The 19,215-nt window shown below is 44.9% G+C and overlaps 1 long non-coding RNA gene and 1 pseudogene across 1 annotated transcript; both read right to left on the bottom strand.

Annotated features, from left to right (window-relative positions):
* Positions 1-98: 98 nt before the first annotated feature.
* LOC123647210 lies at positions 99-2,055 on the bottom strand. The gene is made up of 3 exons (XR_006738164.1): positions 2,022-2,055; positions 1,474-1,570; positions 99-138 (listed from the first exon to the last, which is right to left on the bottom strand). It is a non-coding gene; the product is annotated as an uncharacterized LOC123647210 (long non-coding RNA).
* Positions 2,056-10,649: 8,594 nt separating this feature from the next.
* Positions 10,650-10,770, bottom strand: LOC123647912 (annotated as a pseudogene).
* Positions 10,771-19,215: the final 8,445 nt, after the last annotated feature.

Genomic DNA, 19,215 nt, shown 5'->3' with positions numbered 1-19,215 from the left:
GGCGAGTGGAGTGGTGGGAAGAACAGCAGGCAGGGAACAAGAGGCTTCCTTCCTTCAGGTCTCAGTTCCTTCACTGCCTTAGAGATATGTACGACTTTGCAGGATTCACTTCTCCTCTCCAGGTCTCAGGGTCCTCAACTGCAAATTAAATGAGCTGCATTAGATGACCTCAAAGTTTCCTTCTTTCTCTAAAATCCCATTATCTACCATTTTAAGTGGTAAATCAAATGAGAAGATTCTAGTTGATGCAGCACTACTTTTCCAACACACTCTGATTCTAATCTATGATCCAACTGATACTGACTCCTCAGTTAGCAACTTAATTCTCAGAAATTGCATTTTTCTATGGGAATCTTGGATCCACTTTATCATATGGTTTCCAGGAATACATCTCAGAGAGGAGCCAGTGTGGGCTGCATGCATTCGGATTATGGGCATTTTCCATATTCAGATAGAGCAGATCCGTGCATATTCATAGAGATATGAGAGTTACTGAGAACATGCTCTTTAAAAAGCTTTGGGTAAAAGGGTAACATAACACAGTGAAAATACCACTGGACATGTTCACTCTGTGACCTCAGACAAGCCACTACATGTGCAGATGGCATAAAGGTCTCTGCACTGTCTGCTTCTCCAGGGTTGTTTAAAGTTGATATGAGATCTTGTCAGAGAGGTGAAAGCAAGTTTTAACTTGCAAAATGTTGTGCAAATATAAAATGGTTTGTTCTTACTGAGATCGGGGAGAGGGAAAGAGCAGGTATCTGGGAGGGGGACCACTCAACAAACAAGAGTTGAAATCTGGTCAGTACCAATCACTGGGAAGAAAACAGTCCCCTTCATAACGCTGCAATCCCCTTCATGGTTCAGGTGCAGGAGATAATGAGAGGGAGGCTGGCTCTTTGGCCATAGAGGTAATAATATTTTAGAAGGATTTCCTGGGTTGTGCTGAGCTCATCCAGATTTCTGCTGTTTTCCACAGTCTCTCAGCTCATCCCCTACATCATCCCAGCCCCACCTCATGCAAAATGACTGGCCTTTGGTTTACCAGACCAGATTAGGAACAAGTCATGAGAGCCACATGTCCATGGGTGGGGGAGCGGGCACGGAGGAACCACAGGGGTGCCTGGAGAAACTGAGGGCATAAGACTGGGGAGGATATCAGTGTGGAGCCCGGGGATGGGTGGTAGATTTGGAGAGAGGTGACTCAAAGGAAGCTTTATAGCCAGTGGGGAGTGGGTATGTTGGAGCAAGGGGAGCCCAAGAGAAGGGAGGGATGGGAAACATCTCTCTTCTATAGAGCACAAACTCTCCCAAAGAACTGTCCATATTCAATGGTGATGTTTCCCCACTGCTATATTCCCAGGACCTAAAAAGGTGTTAGCCATGCAGGAGGCGTTTAGTAAATACTGGTTGAATGAACTGAATGGATGCACGGAAACAGAGGGTCACAAAGGCTGTATTGGCAGTGCTCACCAACCACAAATGTGCCTGGAGAGGAAGCGTCTTGGTCCATGTCTCTAGACTTGGAGGCCCAAACAGAGAAGGATTCAGCAGGTGAATGCCCAGATATCTAAACAATTCAAATCATGCAGCATTAATAACCTTTTTCTGAATATGCAAGCCCAGGAAGCACACTTGATTCTTTCCTTTCCTCTACATTCAACCAAGGAGCCCTGTCAACAGTACTCTCAAAATGTTTTGTGAATCTTTCTGTTTTCATGCATCATGGCTCTTAATCTCCTGCCTGGACCACTGCAATGACCTCCCAATTGGTCTCCCTGCTTCCACTCTGCCTTCTCATTCTTTATACTGTCACACACATATAATTTATACATATAGTATATATCATTTATATATGTTTACATATCATTTAGTCATTTATATAATGTACATATATTTTCATATATATCATTTCTACAGTGACTTTCTTGCATGACATCACCCAATTGCTTTGAATTACACACAGAACAGTGCCCTAACTCAGAATGATAACCCTTGAGGTCCTGTGAGATCTGACCTACCTTTCCTTTCTCTGCTTTGTCACCACTCTGTGTCCACTCTGCCCCGCCCTCACTTTCCCATAGCAACTCTGGCCTTTGCTCTTTCCTCAAACTTGCCAAACTCTGTCTGCCTCAGGACCTTTGCATCTGTTATTTCATGTGGCCAGCTTTTTCTTGTCATTCTGAGAGCTTTTCCTAACTAATGTGCCTTCCTCTTGTCACCCAATATACCCTATCTCCTTATCTTGTTTTATGTTCTTTATAGGGCTTCTATCTGAAGATAGTTTTAATTGTTGTTTACTTATTTCTTGGCTCTTCCTTAGGGATTTTTAAATACTGTTGACTGATATAATCTCTGCCTTCAAATGCTGTCTGGCACATAGTAAACACTAAACAAAGATTTTGTAATGAATGCCTACTTACCAAGTGACCTTTTGATTTAGCCGGAGAACAGGGCTGTCCTACCTCCCTAACAACTCAAGTTTTCGTATAAATAAATACATCAATGCTTCATTTTGCATACTTCAGCGTCTGTGATTTTGGTTAATGTGAGTCTGCCCCTAAAAAATGGATTCCCTTTGGAGGCACTAACAAATCAGGTAGCTGAGCTTGCAGACTTTAGAGCCATGTTCTGCACTGAGTGGCACTAACTGGGGAATGGTACCTTATCCCTTACCTGGGTGACCTCATGACTTCAGAGCTTTACCATGAGTGTCCTGTGGGCTTTGGGGGGGAAATTCTCTAGGAGCAAGCAGAGAAGAGCTCCTGATGGAAAAGTTTCCAAAAAGGAAGGAAAGGCTATATAAGCATTCCATAGCTCTTTGATCTTGAGCTTGTATACTTTGTGGAATTCTATTCCGAATGCCAGCACACAGAGTGCCCTCCATTTTCCTGTTTTATCTTCAGCATAACTGAGACAAGTTTACACTTCTGAACAACAAGAAAAAGGATAAGCTATTAGCTATTGAGTGCTTACCATTAGGCACTAAGGACTTCACAAATATTATCTCACTTAAAGCAATATTTCTAAAAACTAAGGGAAATAAAAAATATATAGAGTGCCTATAAGAGTCCAATGTTCAAGTTAACATCTGTGCACTCACGGGAGTCGGAGATCTTACCCAGTAACAAGCATTACTAGTGACTTCAAGGAAACAGGTAATTGTGAGGTACAGGTGGGTCCTGGACACCCTGGTCCATCAAAGCTGCTCCCTGGTCCTTTCTTCCTACATTAGAATGTGCTCTGGCCCATATAGAACACATGGGGCTTCTAAGAAGATGCATGTGGCATTACTAAAAAAAAGAAAACCAAACCTAAGTCATAAAACATCTCAATTTTATACTCATCTAGGTACATAGTTTACATGACATTTTCCAGGAAGCTATGTCCAATAAATCCATAGATTCCAGATGTGTTTATCATAAGCCATCCTAGACTGACCTGGTACATTCTGCTAAATGTCATTGTTGTTGTTTTTTATAGAGAGTTAATACCCTAGTAAATACTGTCAGATTAAAAAGGAAGTTCAGGCACAAAATGTAAATTAAAGAGTTTACTTGAGCCAAAGTGAGGACAGTGGCCAGGAAGGCTCAGACCCAAGTACCTTGGATGCGAGCTTTGTTAGGCCTTTGTTATAAGCAGGCTTTTAAAGGCAAAAAAGGGAGACGGGGAGAAGGTGGATACAACGTCACTTGTCAGGGATTCTGATTGGTTTACAGAAGTAACATTGATTAGTGATTGGCTATATGTTGTTAAGCTATAGGGTGCGGGTTATAGTGTCTGGTGTGGTGGTGTTAGGTTAATTTATAGCTACTGTGGCAATAGCAAGCAGTTTCAAACGATGAATACATAACTCAAGGGAGGATGTAAATGCTGTCTCTTTTTAATATCCTTCTGGGCCTGATAACTTAAAAGGACTCATATTCCTCAGATAAAAGTTATTTTCTTTTCCCAATACCATTGGTTTCCTTTTTGGGAGGTCTGTACTAGTATGTTTTAGGAGATTTGACCAGGCCTCCTAACTCTTTGCTCCTCTCTCTCCCTCTCTTTCCAGTGGTTTCCCAGGGAATGAGAGAGAACGGCTAACCTTTTCCTTCCTCCAAGGAATAGGTTTCTGGTCCTAAGAACTCCACCAAGATCAGTGCAGCGATGATTTCCTTCCACCTTCAAAGACTTTCATTTCAGATTAACTCTGCCTCTGTCCAGGGAGAGCAAGCATAGATGGACAAAACTTCTCCTTACCCAGACTTTTGGCTTCCAGACCTGTTTTTGGCATCTAGACTCATTTTTCTACTGCAGGGTTAATAGATCTCATCACTAAGTTAACTTGGTTATTGTTCCACATAGTTCTTAGTTTTTTAATACATTAACTGCCATGTGAGTTGTATTTAACTCACGCTAGTTTTGAGCCCAGGGGCTTGCGAAGCATGTGTAACTCACATGTCTTGTCACCCTGGGAGCCACAAGAACTATTTTTCAAGCTGCATATAACTTTCACATAGAAAACAATTAAAAATAACAAAATTTTCATGAAATCAGAAAGGATTGTTTTGATTTCGAAGTTTTTATTCTATTTTCAGAATAAAACACCATGGCCCCAAGGAAACAAATTTTTTTTCTAGAGTGGCAATGTATTAAAAAAGAATTTGTCTTTCAAACAGCTCTTAATAGTAATGTTTTTTTCATTTTGTTCCCCTGACTGATATTGTCAACAGAAAAGAAGCCAAACTCTGTAAAATAATTTTAAAGAGATTTATTCTGAGCCAAATTTGAGGACCATGACCTGGAGCCACACCCAAGAAGCCTTGAGCAAGTGGACTCATTGTGGTTGGGTTACAGTTTGGTTTTATACATTTCAGGGAGACAGGGATTACAGGTAAAGTCATAAATCAATACGTGGGAGGCATACATTGGTTTGGTCCAAGAAGGTGGGTCATCTGGAAAGGGGGGGCTTACGGGTTATAGGTGGGTTTAAAGATTCTTTGACTTGTAATTGGTTAAAGACATGGAGTTTTGTCTAAAGGTTTGGAATGTTTTAAGGTAAGGAGGTCTGTTAATCAGAGACAAGCCACTGGACATATATTTGTTGTGTAAATTGAGGACCTGCAGGTTTGTCTTGCATAGCCTTAGGCCTGTTAATGGGTTACAAAGGATATCTCCAAGAAGGGAGGAGGCATGATGAGGCATGTCTGAACTCCCTCCTTGTGGCAGGCAATTTAGTTTTAGGATATCCCCCTTGGCCAAGAGGGGGTCCATTCAGTCGGCCGGTGGGGAGAGCCTTAAGATTTTATTTTAGTTCACAATATCTACCACCATCTACCAGTGGGATGAAGGTAATATAACAGTGTTTAGCACACTGAGTCCAAATTCCATTCAAATGTTATTGAAAGCCCAATGCATGCCTACCAGGGATGGAGGATGGAAAAGACATAATCCCGGCTCTCAGGGAACTCATAGTCCATTGGGAAATAAAAATGTGTCTATCACCAAATCCTCCAATGTTATGGAGTCACTCTGCTTTTTATATCTAAATAAAAATGGCTCATTAAAGAAGACATAAAAACAGTTCTCTCCTTAATGGTATTCTGAAACCAATTTAAAACAAGCATTTTGTTCTTCTCAACACGCCAATAAATGAGTAACAACAATGGAATATGTTTGGTGCAGCAATACAAGAGTGACTGCGGTGCACAAGGAGGAAGTAACTAGTAAATTCTAATTGAGGTTTGGAAAAGGCTCACAGAGAGGAGGTGGTGGTCACACCAGTCAGGTGAATGACAAGGACTCTATCAAGTGTGGAAGGGCATTCCAAGCAGCAGGCTTGTATACACACAAGATAGCTGTACAAACAAGCAAAGGATACTTAAAGACTTCCGATGGTTTAGTATGACTGAAGCGTTCAGGAAAAGGGTGAGTGAAAAGTATGGAGAATGATGTCACAGACTAAAGGGAGCTTACATGTGTAGGGGCCAAGAGAAAACGTTCCCTTTGACCTCTGAAGGATTACTGAAAAATAAACTGACAAAAGGCAGATTAATTGGAGAAAAACTTACAAATTTATGAATGTGCACAAAGGGAGAACCACAGAGTGATGGGGTGCAGAATCTTACATACTAACTTGAGGTTACAGACAGAATGGGGGCTTGGATCATGGCCAAACAGGAAGTGCTTGAAAAATAGATGGGAGCTTGTCAAAAACAGAAAAGACAACCAGAGGTGGCTTCCAAAGGGAAAAGATGGAACAGAGTAAATAATGATAGAATTGATTATTCTTAGTCAGGGATGGTTGCTCATGCCTGTAATCCCAGGACTTTGGGAGGCTGACATGCAAGGATTGCTTGAGATCAGGAGCTTAAGACCAGCCTGAGAAACATAATGAGACCCTGTCTTTATAAAAAATAGAAAAATTAGCTGGGAATGGTGGTGCACACATGTAGTCCCAGCTACTCAGGAGGCTGAGGTGGGAAGATTTCTTGAGCCCAAGAGTTTGAGGTTGCCGTGAGTTATGATAATGCCACTGAACTCTCTAGCATGAAAGACAGAGACCCTGTCTCAAAAAAAAGAAAAAAAAAAGGAATTGATCATACTCAATAAAATAAAATGAATATCCATGTGTCCTTGCCATTATTAACTAATTAACTAGTTAATTAACTAACTTTTATAAGAAGGATGATTCTTCCATACAGAAAAATTCTTATTTAAAAATGTAGAAGAAAGGAGGGAAATAGAAATGTATCATTAGGCAAGTACTATAGTAATAATTGTCACAGGAAAGATGGATTCTAAAAATCAGTGGGTGAAAAGGAAAGACAGCTTATAAATATGGTCTCAAAGTATCTCATTCAAGATATGGATTAATGGTGGAGAAATCAGCAGATACCACCTTAAGCAAATGATCAAGGTTAACATTACCTGTCCTGACACACACAGACATCATATGCCCTGGATACTGTGCACTGAGAAGCACACAACATCACTTCTATGGCATTCTTCCCCAAGATATATAACCTCAATCTAATCACGTTAAACATCAGACAAACCCAAAAGAAGGACAATCTACAAAATCACTGACCACTACTCTTTGAAAATGTCAAGGTCATGAAACACATGGCAACACTAAGGAACTGTCACAGATTGAAAAAAGACTGAGCAGACATGACAACTAAATGCAATGTGGGAAACTGGCCTGTATCTTGGGGTAGAAAAAGGACATTAGGGGGTCAACAGGTAGAATTCAAATATTGTTTATAATTTAGTTAATAGTATTTATGTTAATTTCCTGATTTTTTATAATGGTACTATGGCTATGTAAAATGTCAACATTTGGGGAAACAAGCTGATCCTATATATGAATTCTCTGTTTTTGCAACTTTTCTGTATGTCTAAAATTGTTTTAAAGCAAAAAGTTAAAAAAAAAAACCCTCTAAATACAGCTTTATTGGGGAAAAACTCGCAGCATATTTCATTTTTTGTAAATTAACTCCAAATACACGTTTGGTATTTTGCTAAAATACACATATTTCTCAATACATAGTTATAACCAGTGTTTATATACTGGTGTTCTTTTTTCCTCCCTTCAGCAATTTCATTCATTCATGAATAATTTGACTAAATAGTGGTAGCACCTACCATGAGTGGCCCGTGCTAGGCACAGAGGACATGAAGATGATAACACTTGCTCTCTGCTCTTGAAAAATCTACAGAATTGTGGGGATAATGAACATGAAAAAAGAAATCGGTATAATATGATAAACTCCATAACAGATAGGTGAGCCAAGGGCTGTGGGACATAGAGAAGCTACTGTCTTTCCCTTTTTAAAAAGAATTGAGAGTCTAACATAATGACATAAGCTGCATAATTACGTGTAAAGAACCTGCAGTCTTCCACAATGTAATATACTGCAGTCGGCAGAGTTGTTCTCTCACCAAAACAGAAGTGTTGGGTTTTGAGCTCTTGCCTCTTTTGAGGGAAGAGAACATTTCTCCAAGTTGTCCTTGGAGTCAGCAAACAAGAGCAAGGAGGCAAAAAGACTTTCCTTTGCAGAGGGAAGATGACTCTCCACCTCCTACCTCTGCGATTGCAGATTGTGCATTTACTGTTGAGAGCCCATCAATTGCAATTTAAATCAATTCTCCTAAAAGGAGACTTATGGGATGATCAGAGCTCAGCTTAATGATGGGAGAGGGCAATCAGATTCTCATCAAAGAGCTCAACTAATTCATCCTTTCTGAGACACAGCCTCCCCTGAGAACCAACTATCATGCCACTTTTCATAATTGCAGCTAATTGAATAATTGGCACAATTCGTTTCCCCAGCAAGATTTTCTTGCCAATTCTGTCCCCAGGTAACTGTGGGGACTGAAGACCCTACCAAGGATTGCTGCTCTGTCTCCCACCTCACACACCCCCAGTGATGCCCGTCGCTCCCTGTCTTCAACCTCTTCCTCTTTTCTGGCTCCTTCCCTTGTACTGTCAACATGCCCGGCTCTCTCCCTTACTTCCCAGCACCCACCTGAAGCGGACTCTGATCTCCTCGAACAAAAGGCATTTGGCTGGGAGCAGCAAAAAAATATTTTGCTCTGCCTAAACAGATAAAGATAGTAAATAAATGAATAAATAAAAACAATTCCTCCCTTGGACTTTTACCCATCCATAGCCACTCATCTGCCCATCTCCTTCCTGCTCATGGTCTTTGGTCGATACTGGATCCATTGTTTTTCTCCACACTCGTGAGTGAACACACAGCCTTCCTAAATCGGTTTTCTTCTATTTCATGATCTTGACTGATGGCTCCTCTGTCATCGAAGTCACTCAAGCCAGACCCTATATGCTCCTAGACACTTGCCCACCTCTTCTCAGATATAAGTGGTCACCAATTTTTTACCAATTTTACCCTCTTGATATATTCCAAATTCATTTTTTACTGCTGACCCCCATCCCCACCACCATTGCTTGGACTCAGGCTTCCTGGGTTTTGTCCAGACTGTTGAGATGGACGTCCCTCTGCTGTCCTGCCTCCTGTCTCAGTCCACCTTCCCCCTTCAGGGGGGTCCTGTTGCCCCATACCCGCACCTCTGTGCGACATTGAACACATCTGTGAGTAGTTGTTCTGCATCTCTCATCCCCTCTAGACAGGGTGTTTCATGAGCAAGGGGCCCGAGTCTGGCTTACTCACCAATACTTCTTACCACCCAGCCCAGTGCCCGACAGGGGAAGGGATTAATAAATATTTGTAATGTGAAAAAAAAACATCTAAAGGTTTTAAATCAGGTTTAAGGGAAATGATCGTTAGAGTGTGTGTGTGTGTGTGTGTGTGTGTGTGTGTGCGCGCGCGTGCGTGCGTGTGTGTGTGTGTGTGTGTGTGTGTGTGTTAACTGAGGTTCTCAACTAAGATGTTTGAAAATGTCTAGGGCATTTGTTTCTCACAATGACTGAGGGGGGCTGTTGCCATTTTGTAGTCCAAGGCCAGGCATGCTAGATGTTCTTCCACGCTTGGAACAGTTCCCTTCAGAAATGCTGTTCTAGAAAAATCTCCTTTCCTGTGCTGAGGATACATTCATGCAGTGTGGAGGAAGTGGAAGGGGAGGGTGAAATCGGAGGACTGGCTAGAAGACTACTATGAGCACCCAAAACTGGGGATGGCTGGTGCCTGGGGAGGAAGCCTGTACCAGGTGAAACAGCAGCAGGATGAAGAGTGAAGGGGGAAAATTGAGAGGTATTTAGGAAATAAAACCAACAAACTTGGTGATCAGTGGGATGAAAGAGTCACCTTTGAGGAAAGAGAAGAGATGTCAGCAAGAAGGTCAGTTGACGGATAAACATAAGATGTGTGACCTTAGGCAACTTACTTAGCCTCTCTGTGTCTAATTGCCTCACCTATAAAATGAAATAAAAATAATAATACCTACACTGCAGGGCTGTTGTGAGGACTACATTAATTAGGTTAATCTATGTAAAGCACCTGGAGCACTGCCTGACACATAGTAAGCACTAGGTAAGTATTTGCTATTGTAGCTGCAGATATAGGAATAAATAGCTACAGAGAAATATCAACAGATTAGGGAAGGGAGGGAGGGATAGTGAAGAGATGGATAAATGGATACTGGATGTGGGAGATGAAGGAGAGAGCATGATTCCTGGAATCCTTTTTGTAAAAGCCATCACAGATTTGAGCAAATCTACCCAAACCCTCTCCTTTCTTACTTCATGTCCAGTGGCCGGGGTACTGGGTGCTTGTTGGTTCATAGGACAGAGTCACGATGACTACCTCACACAGGACCACTGCCCCGCAGGAGCCATGCAGAGGCAAAGGGCTGACGTGTAGGGCTCTGCCCCCAGCATCCCCTGCAGATGGCCCCTTGAGGCTCATTGAGCACGACAGTCAGAAAGGGCTCTTGCCACCTCGGCTCGGGGTACTCACAAGGGGCTTCCAATCAGCTTCACCCCTGTCAGCTCTCTCTCCTTTCTTGCTCCTTAAATATTTTGTCACTTGCCCACCTTCGCCATTATGTTGTAACAGTCACCAACACATGACAAATTTAGAAGACCATGCATATTACCCAACACAACACTGACCTGGGAGTTAGAAGAAGACCTGTGCTCCAGGGTAGACTATGAAACTAGTTGTTAGTGTTTTCTTTTTTCCCCCAAAGTACAGCACCTGGTATTCCCAGACAGAATCCCATCCAAGTACTAACCAGGCCCCACCCTGCTTAGCTTCCGAGATCAGTCGAGATCGTGGGCGTGTTCAGGGTGTTATGGCTGTAGACTGGTTGTTAGTCTTGAGCTGGTCATTTCATCTCTCTAGCTTCACTACGTGCACATGTGAGAACCAAAATGGGCAACCGCAGATTATGCCTGAAGTTCCCTACGGCTCTAAGGTCCGTGGGTCTTTGATTTAGCACCCACAGGCGACCTGGCCAGTGTCTCCTCTCATTACTCTTGTCCCTCAATCCGACGCTCTCACCCTACTCTCTCATCTTCTGCACCTTTGCCATTTCCTTGGCCTTGAATGTCCTCTTCTTGTCTTCCTGCTGATCTCCTAGATGGTATTCAGGTTTCAGGGTGAATCATTCGTTGGCTTTCTTAAGCTTAGGCACTTGCTCCTTTGTGCACCCAGCACGCTCAGTGCATATCTGAATTATAGCATTATCCTGACGGATTTGTTTACATGCCTGTCTCCCCAAAAGGCTGTAATGCTTTTAATGCAGCAATTACATTTGTATCAGTCAGAAGTCAGTATCAAAGAACAGAATCCACTCTAACAAGTTTAAGCAGGAAAGGCTTTATTTACAGTTCATAAATGGCTAACAGAGTCACAGGGAGGGGAAAAGGACTCAGGATTAAGCTTTTGGGAACCACTCACAGAGCCACACTGCCGAACTCAGCCGCCAAGAAAGCTGCTAACTCTTTTGGTATCAGGATTCTCCGGTTTGACAACAGTACCACCATCAGCGCTATGAGGAACTAAATTCTCTCCACATATATCTCATAGTCAAATTCCCAAAAAATAAGCAAGAGTCTGTTTAGCTATCATGATTCCTGTTTGGACAGTGTTTCTTGTACTAGGCCACTCCCTAAATTTCTGACCAATTTAGAGATTGATTCTCTTGGGCCAGGTGCTAAGTGTGGTCCAGAGAGTTTCAGCCGAAGAAAGGTAAGTTCATCTGGTACAAACATGGTGAAGAAGGCTGCTGGGAATGAGGGTATGGCCGATACATTTCCTCTTTCCTTTTGCCAAGAAGATTTATCCCCCTCCCCACCCCCCAACCAATAGAGTTCTTCAATGGTGACTGACAGCAAGTCATTCATCTGGCTGGATGCCAATTAAATTTAAATCTGCCCTTAACCCTAATAATCCCTTCAGCTCATGCCTGACACAAAACAAAAACTGCTTTAATAAAACACACCAGGATCATAGAATCCTGGGAATAGGAAGAAATTCAGGGTTCATAAAATCTGCTACCACTTTGTAGCAGATGGAGAAAAATAAGACAATGTAATGAGTTAGATTTTATCTAAATGAATTCAATGAAAGACCTGGCCTTATTCTGAGATTGGGTTTTTGTGCTCCTATTTCTTTAGTGATATATGGTATTTGTAGTTCATACTTTTTGTTTGTTTAGGCTTTTCTCGGCAAAATAAAAATTAGGCTGTCCTTTGTTAGTCCTCTATTCGAGTTGCCTATTTTTTATCTTGTTCTGATAATGTCCCCAAGGGCCTACACCACAGCTTCCCTGTGATCTCGTGTGTGACTGTTTCTTTGTCAATTTCACTTTTTATTCTCTGTCATCTATCAGGACACGGACTCCAGCGTCACAAGACACTGAACTTGTGCCTGGGCGTGTGGTAAGACCTCAGGATAAAGAGTATATTTTCTCTGATTCTTTGTCACTGCTCCCATCCCATGTCACATCTCACAGGCAATTATTTTGACATTCTGCTTTTATAAATGAGGCCCAGCTCATTTGTGAGAACATGCACTGTAATTTGTCGTTTGTCTTGGCAGGTTTTATCTACTTTCAACAGGGTTCTTTCTCTCTTTCTCTTATCATTTACAAGTACATGGTCTATTTTTACTTATCCTAACGCTAACTTTTATTCCACCTATCCTTCTCCTGGTATATTTTCCAGGACTTCTTTTTCTGGAAAGGTTTTTGATTACCTCACGGCTCCTAAGTCCAAACTTAATCTTTATAATTAAGTACAATTAGGTACAAGAATTCATGACTTCATCTACCCGTTCGCAAGCATTTACATATTGATTGTTTCACTTTAGGTTTCCTCCCTGGGCTGGTGAGGGCTCAGATCCATTGCCTGCCCTCCTGCAGTTCCGCTGTGGCACAGGGCTGGGTGGACCCCAGCAGGCTGAGCTTCTCAGGCTCCTGTGTCCCCTGACTTCCAGCTAGGCTTGTCCAATGGGAGACATGGATAAGACACTGGAGAGGGGTAGAGGGAGAAGCTCAGTCCCCAGCAGCTGTATCCTCCATGCCCCACTACTGCCAGGCAGGCCCATTGAGGCCCAGCCACTGCCAGGTGACACTCATCCCTGGTCTGATAACACCATCTCTTACCTAGGCCCCCTCAGCCCAGCCCTGATGGCTTTTTGATGGTGCTCAGCTCTGGGGACCTCACCTTACCCTGGAAACCACTTCCCTGCGTGAAACTGTGCTCTGACTACCCAGAGGGCTCTCTCTTCTCCAGGTTAGACCCTAACTGACAGAAAGACAAATTCCCAGAAGTGGAATTGCTACATCACAAACCTGAGGACTTTTTTTTTTTTTTTTAATTATTTAAGACCTTTACTAACAGGTGCTTGCAGTTCATTGACTTTTTTTTTTTTAAATAAAGTTGTAAACTTTTATTACAAATTGAAAATGAAGTTCTTAAAAATATCAATTTGACCAGATACGAAACAATTTAAAAAACTTTACAGGCGCATTGAGAAAAATGAGCCTTTTTAAAAAAACAAGTTTGTTATTACCAAAAAAGACGTCTTTAGGTAAAAATAATAAAAACATCATGCTGCATAGATAATGCAGATAGTTCTAGTTATCTGGTCAATGGGCAGAAAGCAAGCACTTAAGGTCTTTGGTGCCAATCTTTTGTTCATTTCTTATTGCTGGAATTTCATATTCATTTTTTCTTTTTTTACATTAAAGAATGTGTAGAAATTTATTGAAAGTTTCTCAGGGATGAAGGAGGGGTTTACACTCTATATCACAACAAAAAACATATTTTTGGATATTCCTCTTCTCTCTCACCCCAAAATTCTATATACAGTGGCCCCAAATATTTTTATTTAATAAAAGAATTGAAAACCTCCATCTTTCTCCTTACCACCTCTCTCCTCACCCCGGGCCTCAGTTCTTGCTCTCTGCATCCCTTGATCCCATTATGTAGGAGTAATCTTGTCCTGTAATCGAGTTTTCCCGTCATTCTCAATGTTTGGGTGAAGAAGGAGAGGAAGACACAAGGAAGGGAGGACATAGATGCATTGGGGAAGGTTTGTCTGATTTTTTTTTTTTTTTGAGGCATGGTCTTGCTCTGTTGCCCAGGCCAGATCAGAGCACTGCAACCCCCAACTCCTGGCCTCAAGGGATTCCCCGCCCCCCAGGCTCCCCAATAGCTGGGACTACAGGCCGGCACCACTACACCCAATAATTGTCAAAGTTTTTGTAGAGAGGGGATCAGGGTGTTGCCCAGGCTGGTCTCAAACTCCTGGCCTCAAGCGATCCTCCCACCTGGGCCTCCCAAAGTACTGGGATTACAGGCACCAGCCACCGTACCTGGCCAAAAGTTACTTTCGATGATACCTTAAGAGGCCCAAGCGAGACGCCACGTGAAATTCACAAGCATAAACTTGAGCGCCTTGGTTCCCTGCTCCTTGGTGTTCAGACGCGTCCTGATGGAATAGCATTCCCAGCTGCCCCCGCATCCTCCAACACGCCCTCTCCGCGTGGACTGCGTAGGGCAGGCGGAGACCGCGCGCCCTCCCCAGCTTCTTGTGCGGGCTGCCGCATGCAGTCCAGGAAGGCCACCATCGCGCGGTCAAGTTTGTCATCGCAGAAAGCTTTCTGCCCCGCGTGATAATACATTGGCAGCTCCGCGTTGTCATCGGCTAAAGATTGGAGATAGGAGCAGTTTCCACAGGGGACGAGGCAGTACCTCCGAAACTCCAGCCCAGTGGTGTCGGCCAGGGCCGGGAGCAGCAGAGCCGCCTGTCCCCAGGCAGCGCTCCTCTCGTTCCAGCGCCCCGGGATGCTGGGGAGGCAGCCCAGCCTGAAGTTGTTGCTGACCCCCAAGGGGCCCTCGGCCTGGATCTCGAACGTGGTGCTGAAGACGTGGATTTCCTGCAGTCGGTGCAGCTGGGTCCCGGGCGCGCCGTAGCCGGTTCTCCAGGCTCCCCGGCTTGTCAAGCAGCTCCAGCTGTTGCCCCTTGAGCGCACTGTAGTCCCTGCGGTGCTGCCGCTCCTGCTCCCCCAGCTCCGCGGTCTCCTCCTCGGCGGCCTCGAGACCCGCCGCCACCCTCGCGCGGTCCCTGTCCACGTCTTCCAGCTCCCGGGCCGGCCTGGCCGCCTCCTGCTCCAAGTCCCGCAGCGCCGCCCGCAGCACGTCCCTCTCGTCCTCGTCCTCACCCGCCAGCTCCCCGCCCTCCAGACACCGTCGGTAGTTCTCACAGTCAAGGTCAGTGACAGAAAGAGCTGTCCAGCTGCTCTAAAAGCCTGTCGGTGCACTCCCCGCGCAGGGGTGGTCCACAGCTCTTTCCCCAGAGAGAATGTCGAAAATGTCCCCAGCGGCCTTCTGGATGCTGCCGAGAGTTCGCATGGGGTCAGTTTTCCCAGGAAGGGTGAAATTGTCGGCGTTGTCCTTCGATGTCCCACCATCTGCAGGAAGGGATGCGCTAGAGGCGCTGTCCTGTAGCTTTTCACTCTCTGTTCCCGCCCAGGAGACAGCACCGTCCTCCCGGCGGTCCCTGGCTCCCCCTGCACTGGGGCGTCCTCGGTCCCTGCCGTGGGTCTCAGTTTCAGGCCTGGCTGCAGTGCTGGCAAAGAAGGCGGAGGGAAGACACGGTGGGGATCTCAACTCCTGCCTTGAATCTAAGTTGCCTCCGTCTCCCGTTTCTTCTCGTTGGATGACTAAACCGACAAAGGTAGAGATGGCAAGCGGGGGTGTGCTAAGCCCCTGCTCAGCCCGCGACAAATTCCCAGCTGGTAGATCAGCTGCTTTTGTCTCTTTGCCATCTCCTGGTTTGGGGTTTCCTGGGTGTCTGTGTCGGTGATGGAAGTTTAGGTGGTACCGACCTTAAGGCGGCTGCTGAGCTTGGGTCTCGGCTCCTTGATTCTCTTTGTCCTCTTCATTGCAGTCCTCTCTGAGCTGTCCTTGGCGAGGAGGGACCCTGCGGAATCGTGGTCCATAACCCCGATACATATTCTGCCTTCCCGGTCTACCTTGTTCTCCTGCACCCTGGCTGTGAGCATCCTCCATCACGTCACCCTGCCCAGGAGGGTTGGGGTACTGCGGTCCGTGCCCGGAGGGTCTCGCATGTGGTAACGCGGGACCTTCGCTGCGGTAGGGCCGGCGCTGTTGGCCTGGCCTTCGGGAGCGCTCTCCGGTCCCCCGTTCTTTCCCCCACTCTCACTATGCTGGTAATTCTGCCGGTGATTGCGTGGAGGACCCCTGCGACGTGGGTGGCATCTATCATGGTTAAGGTCTGCTGCGTGTTTACTGCCTTGAACTGGAACGCCCCCAGGGCCTGTGACATTTGCTGCCTCCGCACCCTTTTCTCCTTCAACAAGATCAAACCCACAGCCTCTCCATCTCCTACCCTGCGAAGGTACCTCCTGGGGCTATTCTTCCTTATGGCAGTCTGGTGTACAAATACATCTGCCTTGTGTCATTCCTGGTGATGCAGCCATATCCGTTTCATACGTGGAACCATTTTACTGTTCCCAAAACCTTCATTGGGATGACCTTGTCCCCGCTGGCAGGCGCTGCTGATGTGAAGCCGCCTGGGCCGCTGCTGCCTGTAGTGCCAGGTTTGGTGTCGGCAGCGCTGAGCGGGTGGGGGTGGGGGTGGGGGTGGCTGGCAGCTGCTGGGTCTTGGCCTTGCTGCTCATGGTGGCAGTGATGGTGACTGGGGCTGTTGCGGCAGCTGCGGCTCCTCCTGACGTGTGGTGGTGACTAGGCCGGCGGCGGTGGGTGGGCTGCTCAGGGCTCTCTGGGGTCCACTCTCTGCTCCTGCGACCCATGGAGCTCAAACCTCAGGACTTTTAAACTGAAGGTTAAAGAGATGTCTTGTGGCCAGGCGCAGTGGCTGACGCCTATAATCCTAGCACTCTGGAAGGCTGCGGTGGGACGATCGCCTGAGCCCAGGAGTCTGAGGTTGCTGTGAGCTAGGCTGACGCCAGGGCACTTTACCCAGGGCAACAGTGCGAGACTCTGGGTAAAAAAAAAAAAAAAGCTTTGTCTCTTGAGCCAGGTACTGAGCTGGGTCCCCTCTCCACTGTTCCATCTCCAGGGCCCACGTGTCTCTGCTGCAGCCTCTGTCACCCTGTGACCTGCAGGTTCTGTGAAATCCATAGGGAGGACACCGGGACACTCTGGAAGCTGGAAAATGGATGTCATTGTTCCTGAATCTCTACTGTGACAAAGTACAGATGAGTGTGGCCTTTTCTGCACTTCCTGGTCCTTCTGTCTGTGGGTGTGGAGGCAGTAGGTGAAGGGGTTGTGCTGATGCCTTGAAATGCATTTCTCCAGATGCAGCTGTGATTTGTCCAGATAATCTCACCTGAGAAGGCATCCTAGAGAAGCAGGAAGAAGAGAAAGAAAGGGCTGGTTCCCAGGGATAGCTAATATTCAGGGCTGTGACTGTAGAATTCTCTCTGGAGGAGTGGGCCTGCCTGGACCCTGCTAAACCGAATTTATATAGGAATGTGCTGTTAGAGAACTACAGAAACCTGGTCTCCCTGGGTCTTGCTGCCACTAAGCTGGACCTCCTCACCTGTCTGGAGCAAAGGCAAGAGCCCTGGAATGTGCAGAGACATGAGATAGTAGCCAAACACCCCAGATATATTTTCTCATTACACCCAAGTTCTGCAGAAAAAGCAGTGCATAGAAGCTCCATTCTAAAAAGTGATATTGGAGATATTTCGGAGTTGTGGCCCTGAAAATATACACTTAAAGAAAGACTGGGAAAGTAAGTGAGGAATAATCTCTCTGAAACACAAGAAGACATGTGAGAACATGATTGGGAATAAATGTTTTTACTAGAATTGTTACTTAGTCCATTTATGGTGCTATGAAGAAATACCTGAGGCTGGGTGATTTACTAAAAAAAAAAGAGGTTTGTTTGGCTCACAGTTCTGTAGGTTGTACAAGAAGCAGGGCAACATCTATTTCAGGTTGTTCTGAGGGAAGCATCCACCCTCAGAACAAGAAAAAGGGGAACAGACATCACATGGCAAGAGAGAAAGAAAGAGAGAGGAGGGAGGTGCCAACCCTCTTTTAACCAGATTTCATGGGAACTAAGAGTGAGAACTCACTCAATGCTGCAAGAGTGGCATCAAGCCGTTTATGAGGGGTCCTATTTCCCCACGACCTGAGTGCATTCCTCTAAGACCCCATCACCAACATTGGGGATCAAATTTCAAAATGAGATCTGGAGGGGACAAACACCAAAATTACATCAAAGTATATTACAAGATGTGACAAAAAGACCACTACATTGGAAGAGGGCTTTGTAAGAAACCCCTAAATTTTTAGAATATATCTCCTGGATGCACAAGAGTCCATTGTGTATTCAAATGGTGTGCTTATTATTGGGCTTATTATTTTATGGCTTGCTTGCAGCAGTGTTTAATCATTTGATTGTTACTTATGACTTTATGAGGAAAATATAGAACACAATATGATAGTGAGAATGTTATATTCAACTCCATTATCAAATATGTCTGATAATCTTTTACTATTGTGTTTCATATCTTATTTGAGGAAATGCTTAATAAATTACAATTTGTTTTAAACTGGATTATCCTGCTGCAAGACATGAGTGCAAGTGGCTTATTTGGGAGGTGATTCCAGGAGGCAGGAGGAGGGCAGTGAAGGTAGTGCAATAGGGAGAGAAAGAAGCCAATAAAAGCTATGCTTTCACTCAGATTTATTTTTTCATAAATTTTCTTAAGTTCTGAGTCACAACTCTTATGTTACCACCTGCCTTTGGTGTATTCCTAGAATGATTTATCTGCTAACTCAGGGATAGGCTATGATTTGGATGCTGCTGAGGTTGTTAAATTCAGCATGCATCTGAATCACCTGAAAGGCTTGTGCTAGCTTGGATTGCTGGGCCCCTCCTTCATGCTACTTATTCAGGGGTTCTGATCCACAGCCAAAAAATATGCTTTTCTTGCAAGTTCTCAGGTTTTTTCCAATGTTTCTTATCCAGTGAGCCCACCTGGAAAACCAATGTCTGGGTGCACATTTTAACTGTCCAGTAAGGATATTGGTTTCTAGGCAGTGCAGTCAGATACGCTGATGACATGAGTGGTTTTACACATCTTGGTTATCCAGATGTAAAAGGAGGGTCATAAGTGCCATTGCCTCTATGGCTTCAGCTTGGGAGCCTGATCCTGTCCCTGGCCCACAAGCGTCAGTTAAATGTTCACTCAGAGTACAAGTGTGTGGCCTGGGCTGAAATATAAACTCTGAAGTCTCAG

This window comes from Lemur catta, chromosome 11 (genome assembly GCF_020740605.2).
Source record: "Lemur catta isolate mLemCat1 chromosome 11, mLemCat1.pri, whole genome shotgun sequence".
NCBI lineage: Eukaryota > Metazoa > Chordata > Mammalia > Primates > Lemuridae > Lemur > Lemur catta.
The sequence above is the reverse complement of the archived record's forward strand: the minus strand, read 5'-3'. Positions and strand labels throughout refer to the sequence as shown.